The sequence below is a fragment of the Danio rerio genome, chromosome 23, assembly GCF_049306965.1.
Source record: "Danio rerio strain Tuebingen ecotype United States chromosome 23, GRCz12tu, whole genome shotgun sequence".
Lineage (NCBI taxonomy): Eukaryota > Metazoa > Chordata > Actinopteri > Cypriniformes > Danionidae > Danio > Danio rerio.
In genome coordinates this window covers 21,784,198-21,806,302 of record NC_133198.1, presented here as the reverse complement: position 1 = coordinate 21,806,302, position 22,105 = coordinate 21,784,198, and the positions used below count along the sequence as shown (strand labels likewise).

At 34.8% G+C, this 22,105-nt stretch overlaps 1 protein-coding gene across 4 annotated transcripts in view; it reads left to right on the top strand.

The window, feature by feature from the left end:
* The first annotated feature begins 4,755 nt into the window (after positions 1–4,755).
* Positions 4,756–22,105, top strand: part of wu:fa11c10 — a 31,167-nt gene continuing 13,817 nt past the window's right edge. The window contains exons 1-2 of one of the 4 annotated variants that reach the window (XM_073938791.1): positions 18,876–18,993; positions 21,713–21,825. The gene's annotated coding sequence lies outside the window, so the exon portion shown is untranslated. Of the gene's footprint in view, positions 4,874–18,875; positions 18,994–21,712; positions 21,845–22,105 lie in introns of those variants that run through there. The other 3 variants (XM_073938793.1, XM_003201185.7, XM_003201183.7) reach the window with 3 other exon arrangements.

Sequence of the window (22,105 nt, the reverse complement as noted above, 5' to 3'; positions counted from 1 at the left end):
TCTAGTACAATAATAAACAAACAACACTACTAATAAAATAATGATAAAAACAGGGTACAGAGGCAAAATTATCCAATTAAATAACATTTACAAAGTCCTTATAAAATTTCAAAATGTTTACACTTTTTTTTACTATAAACATTTGGTAATAGAAATTCAACAATTTAAGTCAATGAGAAAATTCTGCAAATTAATTGTTTATGAAGAAAATGTACATTTGTGAATATTTACCTATTAAATTAAATAAATTGCCAATAAATTCTATGTTTGTCATGAAAAAAGTAACACATTATATCACACATGGAAAAATCAATGTTAAAGTCTGCCAACAATGTATAGTAAGCACTTAAACACAAAATAAGCTTGAGGAGAAATCTCTCAACCTCATTGAGTTAAATAAAAACAGTAGACGGTATAAGAGTGTGTCAATGTATGCTTTCTTCTGCTATTATAACTGATTTTGGACTAAGATTAAGCAAAAGATGAAGTCCTGATGAAGTCATTGAAAACAGATAATAGCTTAGCTCTCCTTAAGATATATTCAGCTCCAGAGCATCACCAGGAAGGTTTTCTTAGAAGCTCCTCCGGAACATTTATTTAGAGAAGACATTATTGATATACCTGTTATTGTTTCATGTCCAGTTGTGTATGAATAAAATGCAACATATTCATCATGTGTACCGAGAAATCAAAAAGGAAGTAATGGAGGTAAACAGATGGCTTTATTTCCTCATGTACTGCAGCATTTCAATCAGACAAAATAAATTTAGGCAGGAAAGCATTCATTTTTCTCAGTCTTAACGAGATAGTTTACCCAAAACAGACACTTTTGTCATTATTTACTTAATCTTCATTTGCTTCTTATTTCTTAAAAAGGGATTTTTAACATTTATTGGCATGGCTATTCCTTAAAACAGCACCATTTTAAGGAATAGCCATGTCAATAAAGGCTTTTTAATATTTTTTCCACATTTTTCGAATGGTTTGGACTTTCTTTTGCTGTTTATTCTTGTGTATCTCTTACCCAAAGAGCACTGACACGTTAATTAAGCTACCCCTGAGCACTTTTTGTTTGATTTTAGGTTTCTAACATTTTTCAGATTATCTTCTTTTGTGTTCAACAGAAAAAGGAAACTCATAAAGGTATGGAATCACTTGATGGTGAGTAAATGGTGAGTAAATTAAAATTTTTGGGCAAACTATACCTTTAAGCATTAAATAATGAAGGAAAAAGCTTATATGGATAACATATATGGATAACATTTATCATTACCAAAGGCAGTCCTGTTAGCTCTTTTGTTTTGTTTGGATGTAAGCACAAAAACCACATGATTCAGCTGCAAATGATAGCAGCGGGTAAGGAAGTGGAACTGATATACTTCACTATTTCAGTTGTTTATTTTCAGTAGCGACACAGATCAGCAGTAATGAGACGTGTTTGTAATGGGAGAGGATTGACGGTTGAGGTTCAAGGCCCATGGGACTGTGTCTTTGTGTCTCAGAGTTCTCTGTTTTCCTCTGTCATGGCTAACAGTTAAAGCCAGCACCAAACAATGGATGCAAACGGCATTTGGCCTCACAGAGCCCCGAGTGGGAGTGAGTAATGGGGGTTTAAAGATCAGACTGCAGCTCATTTTCCAAAACGTCTTTCCTTTTCTCTGCGTCTCCTCGTTAATTACATCTGTAGTCTGCAGACACAGACCCCATCTTCAGTCAACAGCAGTGCTTTTGTTTTTAGTGCCAGTAAGCTTCTGATCTTTATATTTATTTGATGATTAAATTGCTGAATCATTTTCAGATCTAAAATATTCAGATATATTTTATTTTTAAAGGACATGTGCTCACTATATTTATTTGTGGATTTTATTGATTTTATTGATTGAAAATTATTGATTTTCAAATTGAAAAAAATAAATTTAAATATTAATATTGAAATAAAACATGTAAAATATAACAATATTATGTGATCATAGACAGCTTTGTTGTAAATTATAAAAACCTCTTGCTGACAAATATAGGTAAAACAGTAGTTTTAACAGTGGTTTATTCTTATAGTCTTTTAAAATGTCATCAATTTATATTTTTATGAATATCCTTGCCAAGATTTTTTGTTTCATATATTGTAACATAAAATAAACAGTAATCTCTATTTAGATTATTGCAGAACTTGAAAATACACTTTTGTCTTTAACCCATTTACAGTGCTCAGCATATATAAGTGCACCCCTCACAAATCTCTCTTTTAAATTCAGATTTTTAATAGGAAGCTATACAATATTATATTTGTGCATATACATGAGATTAGTCACTACTGAATCCAAATCTGGAGCTTATCTAACAAAATTAAAAAAGAAAACATATGACAATGGTCCAAAAACAAGTACATCTCAATTTATATGTTATAGATATGTTATTATATTAGAATATGTTATAATACTAAAAACAAATTTAAAAAAGGGTAAAAATCAAGAAAAGCAAAAAAAAAAAAAAAATGTAGTTGAAATTTTGTAGGTTGTATTTTTTTTGCAATATTTTGTTTAAATTTAATTTGATAAATATATAAATTAAATAAATCCGTTTTTTTATTTAATGACACCTGAAATATTCCCCTAAATATAAACAATACAGTATCCATATCAGATTAATACAGTTATTGAATTCTTTGTCTTCACACATGCCTCTTAAGTCATTATGCCAACTAAGTTCGCAAAAAGCGAAAGTCTACCTGAAGTTAATTAAATCACATTGAATTCACCTTTTGCTGCTTTAGTTTATCACTAGCTCCATTGTATAGCCAGACGGGAACAAACACAATGGTGAATCTGTTGCACTTAATGAATTAACACCATCCCCCCCATAACACCCATGTCTGGGGTCGACTGGGTTTCAACACACATGGTGTAGTCCATGCATTAGTACTGCTTCAATTAGATAAATTATTTAGTCTAAATTCGATTAGTAATCTAAAAACGAAGGCACCGCCATTGACAAATGAACATTTCTATAATCACAAAGCAATCAATAAGTTTGCATTAACAACTCAGAGGCAAACATTTGGTCAAATATTTCATTAAACTCTTATAAAATCCCACATTACCTCTGTTAGACTTTAATAATTGATTATTTCATATAATAATTGTTAGTTTTTGCTAGTCCTTTTGTGTTTTTTGTTGTTGTTGCTTTCTCTTATATTATTTTATTGTTTTAATTCAATGTTTTATCATATTTCTAAATGTAATTTGCTTGTGCATCATTTCTGGACATGGTTGCTTTTATTTATTATTGCCATCAACCATTGCAACTATCTTCATCAAAGTGAGAAATGTTTTGTCAATATTTGTAACAATTATACCATGAATGTATGAATGTACTGTTTTTGTATTTTTTAATTGTTATTATTATTTTTCTTTTGCTAATTAAAAAAAAAGTTCTTATATTTGTATTCTTATATTCAACATAATGTTTTGTATTTTTCCAATCAATATAGTTAAAAAACACTTAGTTTTTTAATGATTGGGTTTAAACACCACACTCATATTAATAACTATAACATTGGATAATATCAAGTATAAAAAACAAGTAAATTAAGAAATTTAAAAGAAAACGAACAATTCTGCTAGCCAATTAATAATAAAAACAGGGTACAGAGGCAAAATGATCAAATTAAATAACATTTACAAAGTCCTTATAAGACTTTACAGTTTTTACACTTTTTTTTACTATAAACATTTTGTAATAGTAAATCAACAATTTAATAAAATTCTGCAAATTAGTTAAATATAATATTTACTGATTAAAATAAACCAATTGCCTATAAATTCTAAGTTTTGTTTGTCATGAAAAAAGTAACAAATTATATTGGACAAGGGAAAATCAATGTTAAACTTATATTTTGATGTTAAAAAACTCAGATAAATCTGACCAAAACACTTTAACATGGGCATTTGACAAAAAGATGTTCAATCGATTCAATATTTTAGTTACAAAAGACACAATTACAATCGCTAGTTACTATTTTTATTAATGCATATTGATGACATATACAAAACAATGCCAGATGTGTAGACATATGAAAAGCATAACAGTTATATAAAAGTACAAAATCTCAATAGGTAAAACTAAATAAAATAAACAAAGAAAGAAAAGAATTAGAAATAATGTTAGGCCTTGCTAACTCACAATAATTTATCACAATAATAACTTATTCACAACTTTAACGGTTTTTTCCTTAATGGTATTTATATAAATATCTAGTTCTTTAAGTACCACTGAGAAAGACGTTTCTGACTGCTAAATGTAGAAAGGATGATATGAAACTTGGTAAGTATCAACTTAATTACTAGCTAGTTACTGGAGTTACCGGAGGTCGGAGCCAGCTCCAACACTTGAGTTACTGTGGGACGGAGGCAAAACAATGATGTAATAACACATGGATGGGCGGTTGGAGATCTGCGTTTTCCAAACTGGAAAGCGACCAATGGCGGGATTTGGCTCATACTATTATTTGCAGTACTAGGGGGGTTCACGGGGTGTGCAGACACTCTGTCCCCTTTTTATTGCCTTAAGGAGCATTTTTGTTTTTCTGTAATTAAATATAAATACCACTGAGCATATATGTGTATGGTAAATTAAGACATATACTATAACTGGCGTACTTTTCCCCTTATCACAACAACTCTGCACTCTCATAATTTACAATACGATAATGGTATACTCCCCGCAGAAATTCAATCGGCTCTCGGGGTTCAGAAAGATGTAGGTACTCTCACTTTTCTTTCTCCAAGACGTTTCGCCGCTGAAAACTTTTATACGGTACATTACAATCAAGTTTCAATCCTTACCAGTTTCCGGACATCGCCGCAGTGTTATTGGGGTGAGTGTAAAATATGAACAATGAATGCACGCAACTCATTGACAGTTTAGTTATGCACAATTTTCATTGACATGATTAGTCATATAATTATCACTCACTCTTGATGTGTTAGAGATCCAAAATAATAACTTTGGTATTATTTTTTAACCTAACAAGAGTTTCCAAACTGTTGAATGTAGTTTTCTTATTAAATAAATATTAAAATAAACTCAATAATGGATCGTAAACCTTACACATTAAACCATTCACACTCATACTATAGTATGTTGTTTAAAATGTTCGAAAACAAGGCATATAAAATGTGATTACTAATTCTTGCACTTACGTATCAGGGTGTATTTGTTCTAGTGAGTCGTTTTATCATATTCACTAGATTGGTCTAAACGATTCGTTCAGTATCAGGACTACATTAGTGATCTTAACTACTATATCTTGAGGCGGATTTGTGGTCGCAGGAAGCTGAACTGTGCTTTTGCACAATTTGTGACAACGTTTATGTATGTAGGAGTCCTCATGGATGACATAATTTAAACATTTATGAATCATTTCCATTGAAAAGAATTGTTCAAATGAACCGATTCGCTGCAGCGAGTCAACATCCCCGTCATGAATCAGTTCCGGGCGATGATGAGCACTTTTACTGCTGGATGTCAAGAGTTGCAGCCGAACAAGGCTTTGAAAATTAACGTGCAGTCTTGTTAAAAGTAGAGCCCAAGGGCGAATGTGGAGTGAAGGTTTACCACACACATTCTGAGTGAGTGATGTGTCCTCGACTGCAGCTATGCTCACTCAAGTAACAAAATAGCTGCTCAGAAGTATGAAGTGACAGGTGCTTCCTATCTGTTTCACTTTACTGTCTCTTTTACACTATTTTTATATTTCACTGACCACTGAGGGTGAATAGAGCATATTTTGCTAACTAAGAAAGTCAGGAACTTCCTCTGTTGCTGCTTTATTAGCTATCATATAACAAAGCAAAGTGTTTCATTTTGCCATACACTAGATATATATCTAGATATAGGCTACTACTACTCTTTTGTTATGACCCGGTTCCACTGAAAAGGGGTTTGCTTAGACTTCAAATACGTTTTTGTTTTTGCCTGTTAGCTGATAGCCTGCACATCATCAATCCATGTCTGTTTAAAGGGACACAAAACAACCTACAACATTCAGTCAAACATTAACTGCATTACTCTGTTGTGAATTACACTACTGGTCAAAAGTTTGGGGTCAGTTTTTTTGAAGATTTTTTTTTTCAACAAAGAGGCATTTATTAAATGTAAAAAAAAGGTTAAATTGTTACATATTTATAAAAATAAAATAAAAAGCTGCTTTACTAATACCATTAATAATAATAATAATAATAATAATAATAATAATAATAATAATAGAGGGATTTCTGAAGGATCTTGTGACTCCAAGACTGGAGTAATGAAGCTAAAAATACATCTTTAAAATCACGGAAAGAAATTATTAAATTATATTATAAACTTGGACAGTTTGGTTACAGTGCATTAACATTTCACAATTTTACAATTTTTACTAAAGCTAGGCGTTAAGACAAAAATGCAACTATTTCCAAATATTGAACGATAATGATATATACTTCGATATAAGTTGTTAATGCTTCCAGATTTAAAAGAGTATCGCAACAATCACTGAAGCCCCAAAAATTCGAGGATATATTAAATAGCATAACATTTTCACCCGATAAATTTTCGGTGGCTGAAAATTTGGTACATCTCTAATATCAACACACTTTAGATTCTCATTGTTGCACATTTCTGCTGATTTGCTCTTAGATCAATATCAAAAGTCCAGAGCTTATCATTGTTATTGACATCAATTTTATTGGGATTTGATATAATATCATTTATCGGCCCAGCCCTAATTTGTCCCGTATTTTTGATAAAATAAATGCAGCCTTGTTGAGCAGGATAAGCTTATAACAGAAAATCGTACTGACCTCAAACTTTTAATCAGTAGTTTTTTCATTTATGTTTTACTGAAGAGCGGGGTTTTCGCACGCGCGGGGTGTTGTTGTCGCGCGCGTACTGAAGAGCGGGGTTTTTGCGCGCTGATCAGCTGTGTTGTCGCGCGCGCACTGTAAAGCAGGTGAGGGGGGGTTGATCGCGTGTACTCAAGATCTGTGTTGTCGTGCGCCTACTTAAGGGCGGTACGGAGGGTGTGTCGCGTCGCGGGGGCACTTTTGATCATTTTGGAAGGGCACTTTCTATCCAAGACTAAAAAGGGCATGTGCACTGCACAGATTGAGCCCTATGTGTGCACGTGCCTGGTTGCAATCAGAATTATTAGCCCCTCTTGGATTTTTTCCCAGGCCTAAGAATATTTGGATAAATGCATTCAGTTAATAAAGACTCTCAGCAGCCCAAACATTGTCCAATCTCTAGTTTAGAATTAGTGCTGATGTCAGTTTGTGGAAATCATCCTCCACAGTGTTGGGAAATGTGGGGTCTGTCTGGATGTCATAACACAGTCTGAGTCAACGGCTTCACTGGTCTCTGTCTCCAGCGGTTGTGCTTTGTGGATTTCCAGTATGACCGCTGCTTCATGCCACAAGTCAAATTCCAATTTTAGATAGTCAGCAGAGAGTAGAGGTCTATCAGCAGAGGAACATTTCTGGGGACCGTTACCGATTACTGAAGATTAGCATGTAATGTGTGTATTCTTCAAATGCTCCAGAGCAAAGTCTTCTCAAAGCATACACACATCCTCAGCCACAGACTAGCCACTAGGTCCTAAGCCAGTTAGTTTGCAGACCATGTAAAGCGCCACAGTGTCTCTCTCAGTGAAAGTTGACAGTCTGACTGCCTCGAGGCTCCAGCGGATAAAATGAGAGGATTAGAGAGAGAATCTGAGTCATTTTAGCCTCTCAGAGTGATCTCTAAAACCTTCCTTAAAAAGATTGGGTAATTCTTTGTGGTGATTCATTTTGGAAAGAGATTGAATCAGCTAATTGTTTAAAAAGGCACATTCACTACCGGTCAGTAGTTTGGGGTCAGTTTATTTTGTTTTTCATGTTTTTTTTTTTAAGAAAATTATTCTGTTCATCAAGGTGGCATTTATTATATGTACAAAAAATTTTGTTAAATATTTAATAACATTTTAAATAACTGCTTTCTTATTGTGTGCAGTTTCAAATGAAATGATTACCCCAGTCATTATTGCTTTTATTACTATTATCATTAATAATATGATCAATAACAATAATAATTAATATTAGAGTGAAGGATCACTTGACTCTGAAGACTGGATCAATGAAGCTGAAAATTCATAATTAAAATCACAAATAAATTATTAAATTACATTATAAACTACATTTGAACAATGAATTTATAGTTTATAGTCATACTGACCCCAAACTTTTGACCGGTAGTGTATATACTAGTTGGAATAGGCGTCAGTGTATAAACAAGTGGTCTGGTTTATTGTGTGATTTCTCAATAGTTGATGGGCTGATAGTGGGGCATGACATATATAGCCTGTGTATACACACACAAGCCATGCAGACTATGATGTTCACTGTAACGTTGTTCCCTTTGACCCACATAACGGTTCATGTGGTTTGCTTAGCCTATGGCCTCATTGAAATCAGCTAAAATCTTATGGAATTCCAATTACAGTTTTAAAATGGAAAATGCAAAGACATAAAGTTAAATTAAAATTTTAATTAGAAATAGATTATAGAGAATAAAAACTGTGACTCATTTTAGAGTTTTTATGACTACAACCAACTACAGTATATATGAAGTTTATTATGGAGCTATTCATTCATTCATTTTCTTTTCGGCTTAGTCCTTTTATTAACCAGCGGTCGCCACAGATGAATGAACCGCCAACTTATCCCGCATATGTTTTAAGCAGCTGATGCCCTACCAGCTACAACCCATCACTGGGAAACACCCAAACACTCTTGCATTTATACACATTCACTACAGACAATTTAGCTTATTCATTTCACCTGTGTCTTTGGACTGTGGCGGAAACCGGAGCACCCAGAGGAAACCCATGCGAACACGGGGAGAACATGCAAACTCCACATGAAAATGCCAACTGACCCAGCCAGGGTTTAAACCAGCGACATTCTTGCTGTGAGGTGATCCGGCTACCCACTGTGCCACCCTGACACCTCAGAAATTATTGATAACCGTTAAACATTTCTATATTTTATGCAGGGTTCCCACACTTTTTGTAATTATTTGAAAGTACTTGAATTTCAGACATATGGATTTGAGGCCTGGAAAGTACTTAAAAGCAAACACCGGTCCTTGAAAGTGCTTGAATTAAATTTGAAAACAAACAAAAAAATGTTGTTAATTCAACAACTGTGCTGTGCTGCTATCAAAAACAGAATGGAAAAAACAAGAAATTCTTCATTTAAAAAATGTTACATTTAAATATTGTACAATAACACTGACAAAAAATGCACATTTGATCAATATTTCAGAAACCGCATTTGATCATTTCCAGTTTTGAATTCAACCAATTTTATTACATGACTGTTTAAAATGGTCTAAATCTTTGAAATGACTCTGGCATTTTTATTGTAAATATTAGGTGTAAATGTAATGTTAGGTACAGTATAAATGCTTTAATGGTGCTACACTGAGGTATAAATAACAAAGGTGCTTGATATAAAAATGAATGGTGCTTTTTATTTCCTTGAAAGTGCTTGAATCTGGGGTCCCTGAAAGTGTGAGAACATTTGGCATGCTCAGCTAATATGATCACTCATAAAAGCACTTTAAAATGTTTATTATTATCTCTGAATGACACTTTTAGCCCATGAGAGGTGTCCACCCACATATGTTTAAAAAATACAGCTTCCTTTTGGAAGTTTGCACTTTTAGAACGTGACCAAGCTTTTCCCTTTTCCACACACACGCTTTTAAATCTCCAGTTTTTTTTTCCTGAGGAATTTGAGTTGGCTCTTTTAGCCTCTCCCTACAAACTGCCCTCCCAAGATAAACAGCGAAGTTCATCCAGTCCTCCACCCTTCCCAAAGGGCCTTGTTTCTCTCCAGCACGTGAGAGAGAATCTGGCCTCTTCTCCTGGATGGCACTTAACTGAAAGTACATTAACCCCTGATCTCCCTCTCTCTCTGGCCATTGATTAGCTCAGGTGCTCTTCTTGTGGTGTAACCTTTACAAATCTGTGGTATTGACTTTCCTGGCCTCTTTTGAAAAGGGTAACCTTTTTTTCTGAGCGCTTGTGTTAAAGCAGACACTGCTTTCAGTGTTCTGCCTACTAGTGCTGCACTATATTGCAAAAATCTGACATTGCTATACTTTGTTTGACTGCGATATGTAATGCGATGTGAATATAATTTCACTAGACGACTTAAATCGGTCTATTTACAAATATTTTATTCACTTAGATCCACTGAGATGATCAAGTATTTTTCTATGCAGTGGATCTGCATAAATTATAATACATTACAAGCAAAATAAACAGTAAGTAAACAGTGCTTTATGGTTTTCTGGGGAGTGTAATAATATTCAAGTACAGAAATTAAACAATCAAATGTAAAATAGCATGGTCACCATTGTGTAAAAAATAAAACAAATATATATTTAATAATATCTTTATCTTTTAATGTATAATAAATAATTAATCCTGCACTCATGTGACTATTGCAGATACAGTAAATACATTGCGATGTCGATATTCAAACGTTATATTGTTCAGCCCTACTGCCTACTTGTAATCAAGCATTCTCTGAATCGCTGCACAGAATTCAGCAGAAAACCATGCAGGTTTCAGCATAATTGGGAGTTACATACATGCCCCGCCCTTTGTTTAAAACCACTCCACAGAACTTCAAGATCACTTTAAAGGCAAATATGCTCACTCAGCACCTGCATATTTGCAGATATTTATAGCACCCAAGCACGCACAAGTATTATCTTCTTAAATACTACCCGTCAAGCTCACATCTTTATAACATAATTAAAATAACATACATTTTAACTAGTAATTGTAATGGGATTACAGAAAACTATGAACTGTGATTGTGATTTTATTATTTAGAAGTCATTCTAGTTAATACAAACATTCATAATAGCATGTGTTTACCATATGGTATAAATAGAGTCATTGAGCCCTATCATACACCCTGCGCAATAAGGCGCAAGACATGTTTGGCGCGGTTTGTTGCTATTTTTTGACCAGCGCAACCCTAATTTTCATGTTTTCCACCACATTGTTTAAATAGCAAATCCATTTGTGCCACTTTGTGGACTCATGGCTGTTCAGGTCTAAAAAGGAGGTGTGTTAAGGCTGATTTATACTTCTGCGTCAAACACCGGCGTATGCTACGGCGCTGACGCATAGCCCTTCGCCGTGGCCGTGGCCATCACTGACGTGCACCTCTCAAAAAATTTAACTACACGTCGCAACGACGCGTAGCGTAAGCTCTGTGATTGGTCGGCTTGGTAGCGCTGCCGAGTCTGGGTGGGATCGAGAGCCGTGCGAATGGCGCGAGCGATTTTTTACAAGTGTGGAGTCCCGTGAAGGAACTCCGGATGGAAAGTTTTGTTTTGTGTTTACCTCATAGTTAAAGTTGTTGCACGTCCGCCGGTTCCTGCCACAAAATGAGCGAGTTTCAGCCACTTGTACATCCCGAAAGTGTCCAGGAAAAGCAAAAAAGCAGTGAAGAAACTCGACACAGAGGAACATAAACACCTCACTGCCAGCTAGCGTTTCGGAAGTGTTTTTGCAGACCGACAGAGACAGCGCGCAGAAGTATAAATGCACAGCCACGCGCGTTGCATGCGCCGTGGGTTATGCCGGTCACTTGACGCAGAAGTATAAATAAGGCTTTAAGGTGCATTGTTGGTACGTTGCTACTTTGAAAAACTGAAATAGACTGCCAAATGACCAACTTAAACCTGGTCTAAAGTCCAGCGTAGAGCACATTAGTTATGCGCCTATACAGTTGCAAAAAGACACACAGGATGTACAGCAATACACAAATATCTTTACATATGAAAAAATAAAGGATGAAAATGTTACATAGTTATTTCCACATAAATATAAAAAAATCACTGGTTTCATGCCTTCTTCATGTCGGGGGGCTTTTTTTTATATTATTCATGACAATTTGCTTTTTTATAATGTTATTATTATTAGAAGTATTATTTATTATATGCATGTTTATATTTGTCTACCTGTCAGGTTTTGGAGACGTCTGCATCACCATATGGGGCATAACAATAGGACATGGGTTAGGATATAGCTCAGTTTTTTGACCACACTTCATTATTATTGTGCATTTATTGGTTTGCTGGAAATTAGAACTGAATTTTAGAAATAGTTTTGAAACAAATATTTGCGCTTAACAAATTAAATTAAATATGTAGATTAATGGATGTCTTCAGTGGACTGTGTATAACACAATTTCCTTAAAGCGAAGGAGTAAAGTAAAGAGTGAAAGTACAGTAAAGTGAAAGTAAAGAGGCAGAATAGAGGAGGCTCATTCTTTATCCTCGCGCTGCAGATGGTCTGTTTAACTGTTTTTTCACGAGTGAAGCATTCAGTTATTCCACTTACAAAGTCCGCCATGTAAATAACAAATGTGCTATGGCACAACACAACTGATGCTTGAAGGGAATGAGAGATGACACTCTTAAAGGGTTAATGCTCAAAACACACCCATAACTCATTAAGAGAGTAAGCGCAACGCTGTTAGGCATGCACCAGGGCGCAAACTATATTTTTTCATCCTTAAATAGCAAAAGTGGATTCAGACATCCCCTTAATGCTTTTGTGCCATGTGCTTTAGACTTTGCGCCTAGATCGTTAAAAAGAGCCCTTTAATTTAATGCACAACATGCCAAATAAGTTTTACATGGTTTCTGTTTCTCTCCTGGTTTCTGATAAGAATGTAACCCATCCACATGCAAATTTGATCCGTTTGCGCAAATATGACAGTAAAGTATGTATACAGCTTATGACAGGCAACCTGACTGTGGCTTTATTTGAATTGAGTCATTTTTATCACTGTCTTAACTAATCAGTCAGTCAGGCATATTAAGTGCACATATATATTTGTTCAAAGAGAGGTGTGTGCATGCGTGTGTGTGTGTGTTTTTGTGATTATTTAGAGGTGCTGTGAAAGCTCATTTGGACATTTCTGTGTGTAATAGGAGTTGTAAAAGGAGATACATTTATACGAGTCTGGCCCGGCGTCTGTGTGTGTGTGTGTCGCTCAGAGCCTGCAGCATGATCTTCAGTATGAAAGATGGGCAGCAGAAGTAATCCTGCACTGCTTCATAATCCTCTCTTTCAGACACTGCCATTCTTCAGCAGCTCAGATGAGCACCCAAACAGATCAGTGCTGACAGCATTACCAGTGTGACACTCTGGCCAGCTGGGCTCTTCAACATTAGCATTGATCCTGCAGTGTAAGCAAAACAGTGTCAGGAACTTGGGTGAAGTTACGACGTGAAGGTTAAAGATCAGAGGTCTTCATACCTGCTCAGAGTTGCATATAGACAGAGATGAATATAGAACTATAAATGGAAATCTGAGAATGAATGGTCCTCTTGTCTTGATGATGGATATAAAAGTGCTGCATTTTAACAGTAGCGGACAACATGATAAACTAGTGTAGTCTATGTAAAACTGTTCCATATTAATTCAGACTGTAGGTATTATTCATTCTTAAAATGCAACCAAATTTACATATGACATATTTAATACGAAAATATGAACATTTTCTCAAAGAAGACCCTCAAAATGTAAACATTGCAACCAAAACCAAACAAAAACCAAACATATTCTTGTGGAATGCCCTATCATTAATGTAATCAGACAATGATTTATATCTGGAGAAACTTTAAATGAAATATTTTTAAATGAATCCTTCCAGCATTGCACAATTTTTATTGAAAGTAGTTTTTTTTTATCTTATATGTTATTATTTATGTATTTTATCTTATGTATTAACTATTGATGTTGATGATTTTTTATTGTTAAAATATTTTTATAATTGTAGAAAAGTGATATTTATATGTTGTAAACTCTGTTTTTTTGCCATGACATAGCCAGAGAAGCTTATATGGCAACAAACTCAAAATCTAGTCTTATCCATATGTAAATATGCTTATAAATTATAAATAAATATGCTTAAGAAAATTGAGAGTTGAGGAAAAAGGGAATTGGAGTAACAAAGTGACCGAGACCACAAGATAATTATTTTTGTTCTCTGTATACCTACAGTATCTGTTTTATTTTCAGATTTTTCTATTCCAGTAGAAGTTTGATGAAAATATTTTTTTTCATATAAAAATGGATTATGAATTTAATATATAAAATAAAAAAAATATTTAAAAAAATTAAAACTGTAAAATAAAATGAAAAGTATATATATATGATATATGTATGGAATGATAACAAATCCATGTAAAATATTGTACATTTTTCTCGATATTTGCATGAATTTATATGAAGTGAAAACACTGATAGTGCTTGTTGTCATGATCATTATCACGCTTAGCCGTAGGCCGGTATAAGATTCTGACGGTATGATAACCTTGGATAAAAATATTACGGTTTCTCGGTGTTGTGAGTTCTACTTTAAAATATGGTCTTTTGAAATGCCTGGGTAAGAAACAAAAACTTTTTACCCCTTTAAACAAAATATATTTTGTTTTGAGAAACTTTTAAAATATTTTGGAGCAGTAAACATGTCAGGTTAAATAAAATGTCAAATTAAATAAAATTTAAATAAATCAATGACTTCTGCTGTCTTCATTAGTTTTCAAAACACAGATTTAATTACAATTTAAAACGATATCTTGGATATCTTATCTGCTAATAATACTGTTGTTCCAAAAAGCCTTAAACAAAACCTAAATAAAAAAATAAAAAAAAACGTACACATACTGTAAGAATGGTATAGCAGAAAAATGTGGAGGTTTTAAAATCTTGACTTTTTCAAATCACGGTACATACCTTGAAAACGGTTATCATCCCATGCCTAATCACACTGACACTGTATTTTCATGAATTTTATCATTGTTTACGGACAGTGAAATGTTGAAACACTTTTAATTTAGTTTCATTTTCAGAAGTCAGGGGTGCACACATCTGTCTCACATCTCAATCTGCATTCTCGCTTCAGATACAGTTTGTGTTGAATTGTTGAATTGATTAAATTATGCACAGGAGTAAATCATCATTTGCATTCATATTTCAGACTTTTGGTAGCATCCGCTCCATTCCCTTTCCTCAAAACAGATGGAGCTGCAGACATTCCCATAGGGATCTGTTACCACAGCCACAGGCTCACATTCTGTGGGTATTGTGTTTATAGTGGGGCTCAGGTACACCCCTTGGCATGAGGGTGTGGGTTTCAAAGGCAGTCAAATCAAGAGGAATGTGGAAAGAATCCACACCTGGACTTGACTGTAGACATGTAGACATATTCAATATTTTGTAATGATAATGAACATGCACATTACTGATAATTTGAGCACTTTGAAATACCATTATTTATTATTTAAAGCGCACCTATTTTACCCCTTTTTCAAGATTTAATGCAAGTCTTTTGTGTCTCCAGAATGTGTCTGTAAAGTTTCAGCTCTAAACACCCATCAGATTATTTATTAGACCTTTCAGAATATTGGGTTTTCTGCTCTGAACACATTGAAGCTGTTTTTGTTGTCTGCAGCTTTAATGCTAGTTCTCCCCGCCCACTGTTCCCACATGTGCTCATTCTCCGCCTCGGCTAAGTCAGATAAACAACACAGTGACAGATATGAAGGGCTCTATTTTGACGATCCTTGCTCAAAGTGCAAAGCGCAGGGCGCAAGCGCATTAGGGGCCTGTCAGAATCCACTTTTGCTATATAAGGACGGAAAAGTCCGCTTTGCGCCGTGGCGCATGATCTAAAAGGGTTGAGCTTATTTTATTAATGAGTTATAGGTGTGTTTTGAGAATAAACCTATCAGAGTCTCATCTCCCATTCCCTTTAAAAGCCAGTTGAGTCGTGCCATAGCGCATTTGCTATTTACTTGACGACTTTGTAGGTGGAAAAACTGAGCATTTCACTAGCAAGAAAACAGTTAAACAGAGCATCTACAGCGTGAGAATAAGAGATGAGGCCTCTCATTATCTACTTTCACTTTCGCTCTCGTGGATAGGGAAACCTTGTACCCACAGACATCCATTAGCCTATAAACAATTAATTTAGTTTGTTAAGCGCAAATATTTGTTTCAAAACTATTTCGAAATTCAATTCTAATTTCTAGCAAACGAATAAATGAACAATAATAACGAAGTGTGGTCAAAAAACATTAGTTATATCCAAATACACATGCTGTGCCCCATATGGTTTCAACCTGACAGGTGGTCAAATCTAAGCTTGTTTTTAATAAAACAAATATAAATATGGATATAATAAATAATACCGCCACTTATAATGATAACATTATACAATAGGAAATAGTTATGAATAAACTGAAATAATATGTTTTGTAATATTTTAATCCTTTATATTTATAACCTATATATATTCTTATTATATCTTATATACATCCTTGATATTTTAATTCTTTTTCATATGTACAGATATTTGCGTATTGCGTATTGATCTTGTGCGTATTAAGCATTGTGTAAGTGAGGCGCACAACTAACGCGCTCTGCGCTGGACAATAGACCGGCTTTGTTCTGGTCTAATGAAAAATCTATCATAGTTTCTCAAAATGTCAACGTGCCAGCAATACACCTCAACACGCCTGCCTTTTTAGACAAGAATGCATTTGCTATTTAAACAGCGTGGCACAAAACGTCAAAACGACTCTTGCGCCAAGCTGAAGCTAGCAAACAACAATTGCGTTGCGCCTTGCCCCGGGTGTATGATAGGGCCCAAAGAAAGCAGATCTCTTGTAACATCTGTGAGAAATACTACAGTAAGAACTTTACCAATGATTAATGGATGTATTTGTTTTCGAGTTGCAGCGATGAGTTACACACAATACAACATAAACCAAAAACTGCCTTCTTTCATCTCCGCAATATTGCACGGATTAGACTATTTTTCTCACGACCTGATGCAGAGAGGCTTATCCGTGCCTTTATCACATCACGTCTTGATTTCTGTAATTCACTTTTTGGGGGTTTACTTACAAGTTCTCTCAAAAGATTACAGTATATACAGAATTTTGCTACAGGGGTTCTGACACACACATCATCATGCCACCATATTACTCTGCTTCCCTGGACTGTTTTAAGAAACGTTTTAAGACTGCCCTTTTTAGCATTGCTTTTAACTTAAGATGATCAATTTGTTAACTATTTTATTTTATTGTTCATATTCTATATCATATTCTATATTATTGTTTTATTGCATCTTTATATTGTTATGCTGTTTCTGCTTGCCTTGTATTATTAGTATTTTGCCTTGTAGCACTTTGAGTCTAAGGAAAGCCCATTACAAATAAAATGTATCATTATTTTTATTATTAATAATGTGTTGTTACAAAGTTCACGCACGCACACACACTCACAACGGATGCATTTAACAGAATTTGTATCCTATTTTAACGTCAGGAATATAAAAAAGAGACTTATTGTGTTTATATCACCCCAATACGACTGTGGACACACTATACCTACACACAGTTCTAACTTCTGTCCAAATAGCTTCCAAAAGAGGATTTTCATCGTAGGTGCTCTTTAAAGTATTCCAAGTGTATAAAGTCCTCAAATACTTTCTTAGTTAATAATTATTATTTTTTTTTTTTAAGATTTATTAAATGGGGTGGATTTTTATTTATTTTTTTACTAAAATTAACACTGTAACTAATCTGGCTTTTGTAGACTGTAGATTTTAATCCATTTACTAACATTTATAGTGAGACTTTATTGTATAAAGTTACCATATTGTGCTTTATAATTCCTTTGTACCTTAATTTGGTTGAAACATATACCTGTTAAAGGAATCTTTTTTAAAGTTTACGTCAATATCGTGATAATCCCATATACTAAATATTAAAAGATAAAAGCTTCAACAATTAATCGCACTAAAAAAAACATTTAATCCGGCCATAAGCCTACTTGACTGATTGAATGAATAGACCTGGAGAGGAGAATCTCTTTAGGTCAGACTAGTTTATTTGTTGTGCATCTGGATGGCAGATGTTATCTGTGTTTCAGGAGAACATTCACCTTCACCACAAAGGTGGTCTGCCAAACCAGACTTTATCCAACCACTCCTTAGATAATCCAGTTAATCCTACTTAAAACGCAGAGGCGGAGTCTCTGAAGTGAGTTTGAAACTGGTGTGTCAGTGAAATGAAGTGTTGCTTCATAACTTTCATTCCTTTCTGTCCCTCTGAGCTGGACTTCATCCACTCCCTGCTTTTACGGGATTTTACGAGATGAACTTGTGTTTTGAGGGCGACGCTCAACCAAAACTCATACTCGGAGAGCCGAGAAACCACAGACTCTTCTTCCAAGAAGAATGCAGTTTCCAAGAACAGAAACAGTCATACTGAATGAGTCTCTCTCAGGTAATTCTTTGGAAGTCTTCCTGAAATTGTACAAGCAGATGACGGGATTTCCTTATGGCCACCACTGCCTGTCTTTCAGTGTTCTGCTGGACTCTATTTACTTTGATGAAGCCGACAGACACTCTTATATCACTTCCTTTAGGTGGAACGTGGGAAAAGATTATTTAAAGGTGTTTTGGGAAATGACCATCACAAATATCTCCAGCCGGAATCCAAAGCTTCAATCGGAAAACCACTTGAGGCCAAGAATAGGCAAAGGATTTGTGGTGTAAATAAGGCACCAACACAACATACTGTGGTGCATGAATGAATTGATTTGGTCATGTATCCGTTGGGAAGTGTTGTTCTTCCTGCTTGTATTTCTCCAGTCTGGCTCTTCCTGAAAGAGCAGACTGTGGGAGGAGCCAAATAGAGAAGAGGGAGGAGGAAAGTGGTATTTGAGTTGCCGTCTCAGTCGCACTCACACACACACACACTCGCACAGATACATTCACTGGAGCGCCGACTCTCTGCTGAGCTCCATTCTTTAAAAGGCTCTACAGCTTGAGAGCTTCATCCTGCTCTCGGAAATCACTTGTCCTGGTAAGTTAAACAACCCTCAGCAGAGATGATCCAATTGATTTATAGACTAGTAATGGATTATTTTCAAGCTTTCTGCAGTTAGTTTTGTGTTGTCTGTGTCTGTGTGAGGGATTTGTTGAACACAGGATTTTGGTTAGTTTTTTAAATCATTTTATCTCATTTACTTTTCTTTTTTCACCACTGTAATTGCAAGAACAGTGAAGCTCATGTATAACTCATGTCCTCTCATTTCATCATTCATTTATAAAGGATGTGAGTCTCTAGTTAGTCTAATTTGAGCGTGCTGGGACTGGACTGATTGCCTTGTAGGACGTAATGGTTGTTTATATGGGATGGTGTGAGTGTAGGGTGATTGAGTTCAGGTTTTGAGACATTAAATATAGATAAACTTCAGGTATTTTCCCATCTCATTTGGAGTTTTTATTTTTATTACTTGCTTTAAAACGGTGGATGGCTGTCACTTTGTATTTATGAGCTCTGTTGTTTGGTTGTGTTTCTGTTTTTTTTTTTTTTTTTTTTGATGAAAGTTGTTTTGTGCCATTCATTTGTTATACAGTAGATGACGATATCAATTAGTTGAGAAGATGATTTTCCTTTTATGGCTTATAGTTGTAATTTTTTAGGTTAGATCTTTTCAAACCAATGTTTATTTTTAATTATAGTTGTTTTTTTATATAAAATACCTTAAAACTGGTTTAAAAAGTCTCAGAAAGACGTCTTACTTCAGACGTTAAATTATATTTTATCAAAATAAATAATGCAATATTAGTTAAATACTGTATTTTTAAATGCTACAAGTAAACATAGGCAAAGCTATTTCCAATAAAATGTTCATGTTTTGGGTGATAACCATTAAATTATATTAGTAAAATAAAATACTCTAATAAAGAAAAATAAAATGGTTTTAAATGGTTTTGGCATCACAGCAATATAATTCAAATATTTTATTTGTATAGTGATAAGTAGAGCCAGACATCTGTGGACATTTTTTGCTGTTTCTGTAAAGAATTTTGTAAAAAATCAGCGGATTTATGCAGAATTATAACTAAAAACTTAATATATGAAATTAAAAATAATAGTTTTTAAACTTTTATTTAATGTTTACAATGCAAATCCAATTAAATCCACTTATTTGGTAAACAAAGCAAGTCTCTCATATAATATACCTACTAAAAGACAGAAATTATTACTTTATAAACTGTATTGTAAATAAATCATAGGAATATTTTCATATTAGCCAATAATAATACTATAATTATTATAAAAAATTGAATAAATATAAATTTGCACACAAGTAAATAAATAGGGATATCCAGATCTGATCAGGTGATCAGAAATCGGGGCCGATCATGCAATTTCAGACTCAATCGGAATCAGACGTTACCTCCCACATCACTTTGTTGCAGAGACTCTATTGGTTAAATGCCGGCAAAGTTGAAGACGGAAGCAGCTTAAATAGGAAAGCAGGAGTATGTCTGCGGTCTGGAGGTTTTATAAATTGAATAATATTCAATGACCACAACATTGCCATAGCAACACGAGAGATATGTAAACTTGGTATTTTTTTTATATGTACTGTTGCACTAAAGTCCAAAAGTAAAGAATTGATGTTATTTATTGTTGTTGAGTTATTGAATATTAAAATAAGTTGAATTAAATTAAAAATAGGGAAAATCTTGGATCTGTTTCTTTGCTCTACTTTATTATTTTCGTGTATTGTAGAAGTATCAGATCAGGTTTTGGTACCGGTAGATACTCAAAATCAAATGACTCAGACTCGAGGGTAAAAAAACCTGATTGGGAAATCCCTATAAATAAATAGGCTCAATGATGGGCTAAAAATCTGTGGAAATGTTTTTGCGTGTGCAGATTTCATGTGAGCCTAATGATAACTAATTATTACATCTGTTAATGAAATTATTTGTTTTTAAGAGTGTAACTTGCACTAAATGACAGTTAATCATAAAAAAACAACAACAAAAAAAACGTGCTAACCTCTATGAAATATCTGCATCCCTGGCATGAACGTCAACAATGTGTCAAACTAAAAGCAATTGAGAAATGAGGAACTGAGTCAGTGCATGTAATAACAACTGTGAGGTATTTCTGTGTCATATTGTCTGCAGGTCAAGATCCCTATCTCTCTCCCTCTCTGAGATCCATTAACTCCAACATTCCTGGCTTAGTTATTGGTCAAACTGGGTTAATAGGTGACCCCTGCTGTATACGTTTGCAGACCATGTTTGGGTTGTGCGCTAGTTAACGTAAACGCAGATACTAGCTGTTTGTTGTTCCTTTGTTTTGGCGAATGTGTGTGTTTGGGGAAACTGTGGGAAAGCGGAATTGGTAGCTGCGGTGGAAGATGGTAAAAACAACAACAGACTGCGCTGCTGACGCTAAAACCATCTCCTCTCTGTGATTACACGCTGCGTCCACACGTACAGTTAGGCTTTTGTGTGTCTGTTAGCATGCTAGTGTGTGGCAGACAGCTAGCAGGCAGTAATTCTGCGCAGGTGTGAGTGTGTTTGAAATGTGTGAGGGATATTTCTCAGTGTTAGTTTGGCAGGCCACGGGGTCAGGGTTCATTTAAAGGAGCTGGAGGACATGAATTCCTGAGATGAGGCTGACATGCACAGGGTTACCGTGGATATAATTAGAAGCTAATAGGGCCATTTGGCTTGATTAATATGACAGAGATGTCCATGTCTGTTTTTTACAGAGAATGTTGCCAAGGTGAATAAATTGGATTGAGAGTTTAAAGTGACCTCTGGCACCTCAGTGTCATGCTTCGAATGTGCAGCTGGTCTTGCAGAGCTTTATCCGGTGGAAACGGTAAATCACTAATAGTCTTGTAAGTGACAGATCGCCCAGGCCTTTGGGGTCAGATACATCTGTCTGTGCCACGTGAACGTCTTGATCTGCTGTAAAGCTCAAACCTGATCTGAAAACTCCAGGGATCTGATTTGATCTAATCTGGTTCCTCTGATTTGAAGTTTTGAAGTAATGGACGCAGGGAGATGTGGGGAATTTATGTTCTCAGGGTGGCAGATGGACTTTTAAGTCTCATCTGATTATCTTATTATAGTCAACATGAAAGATGAGTGTATTTTCT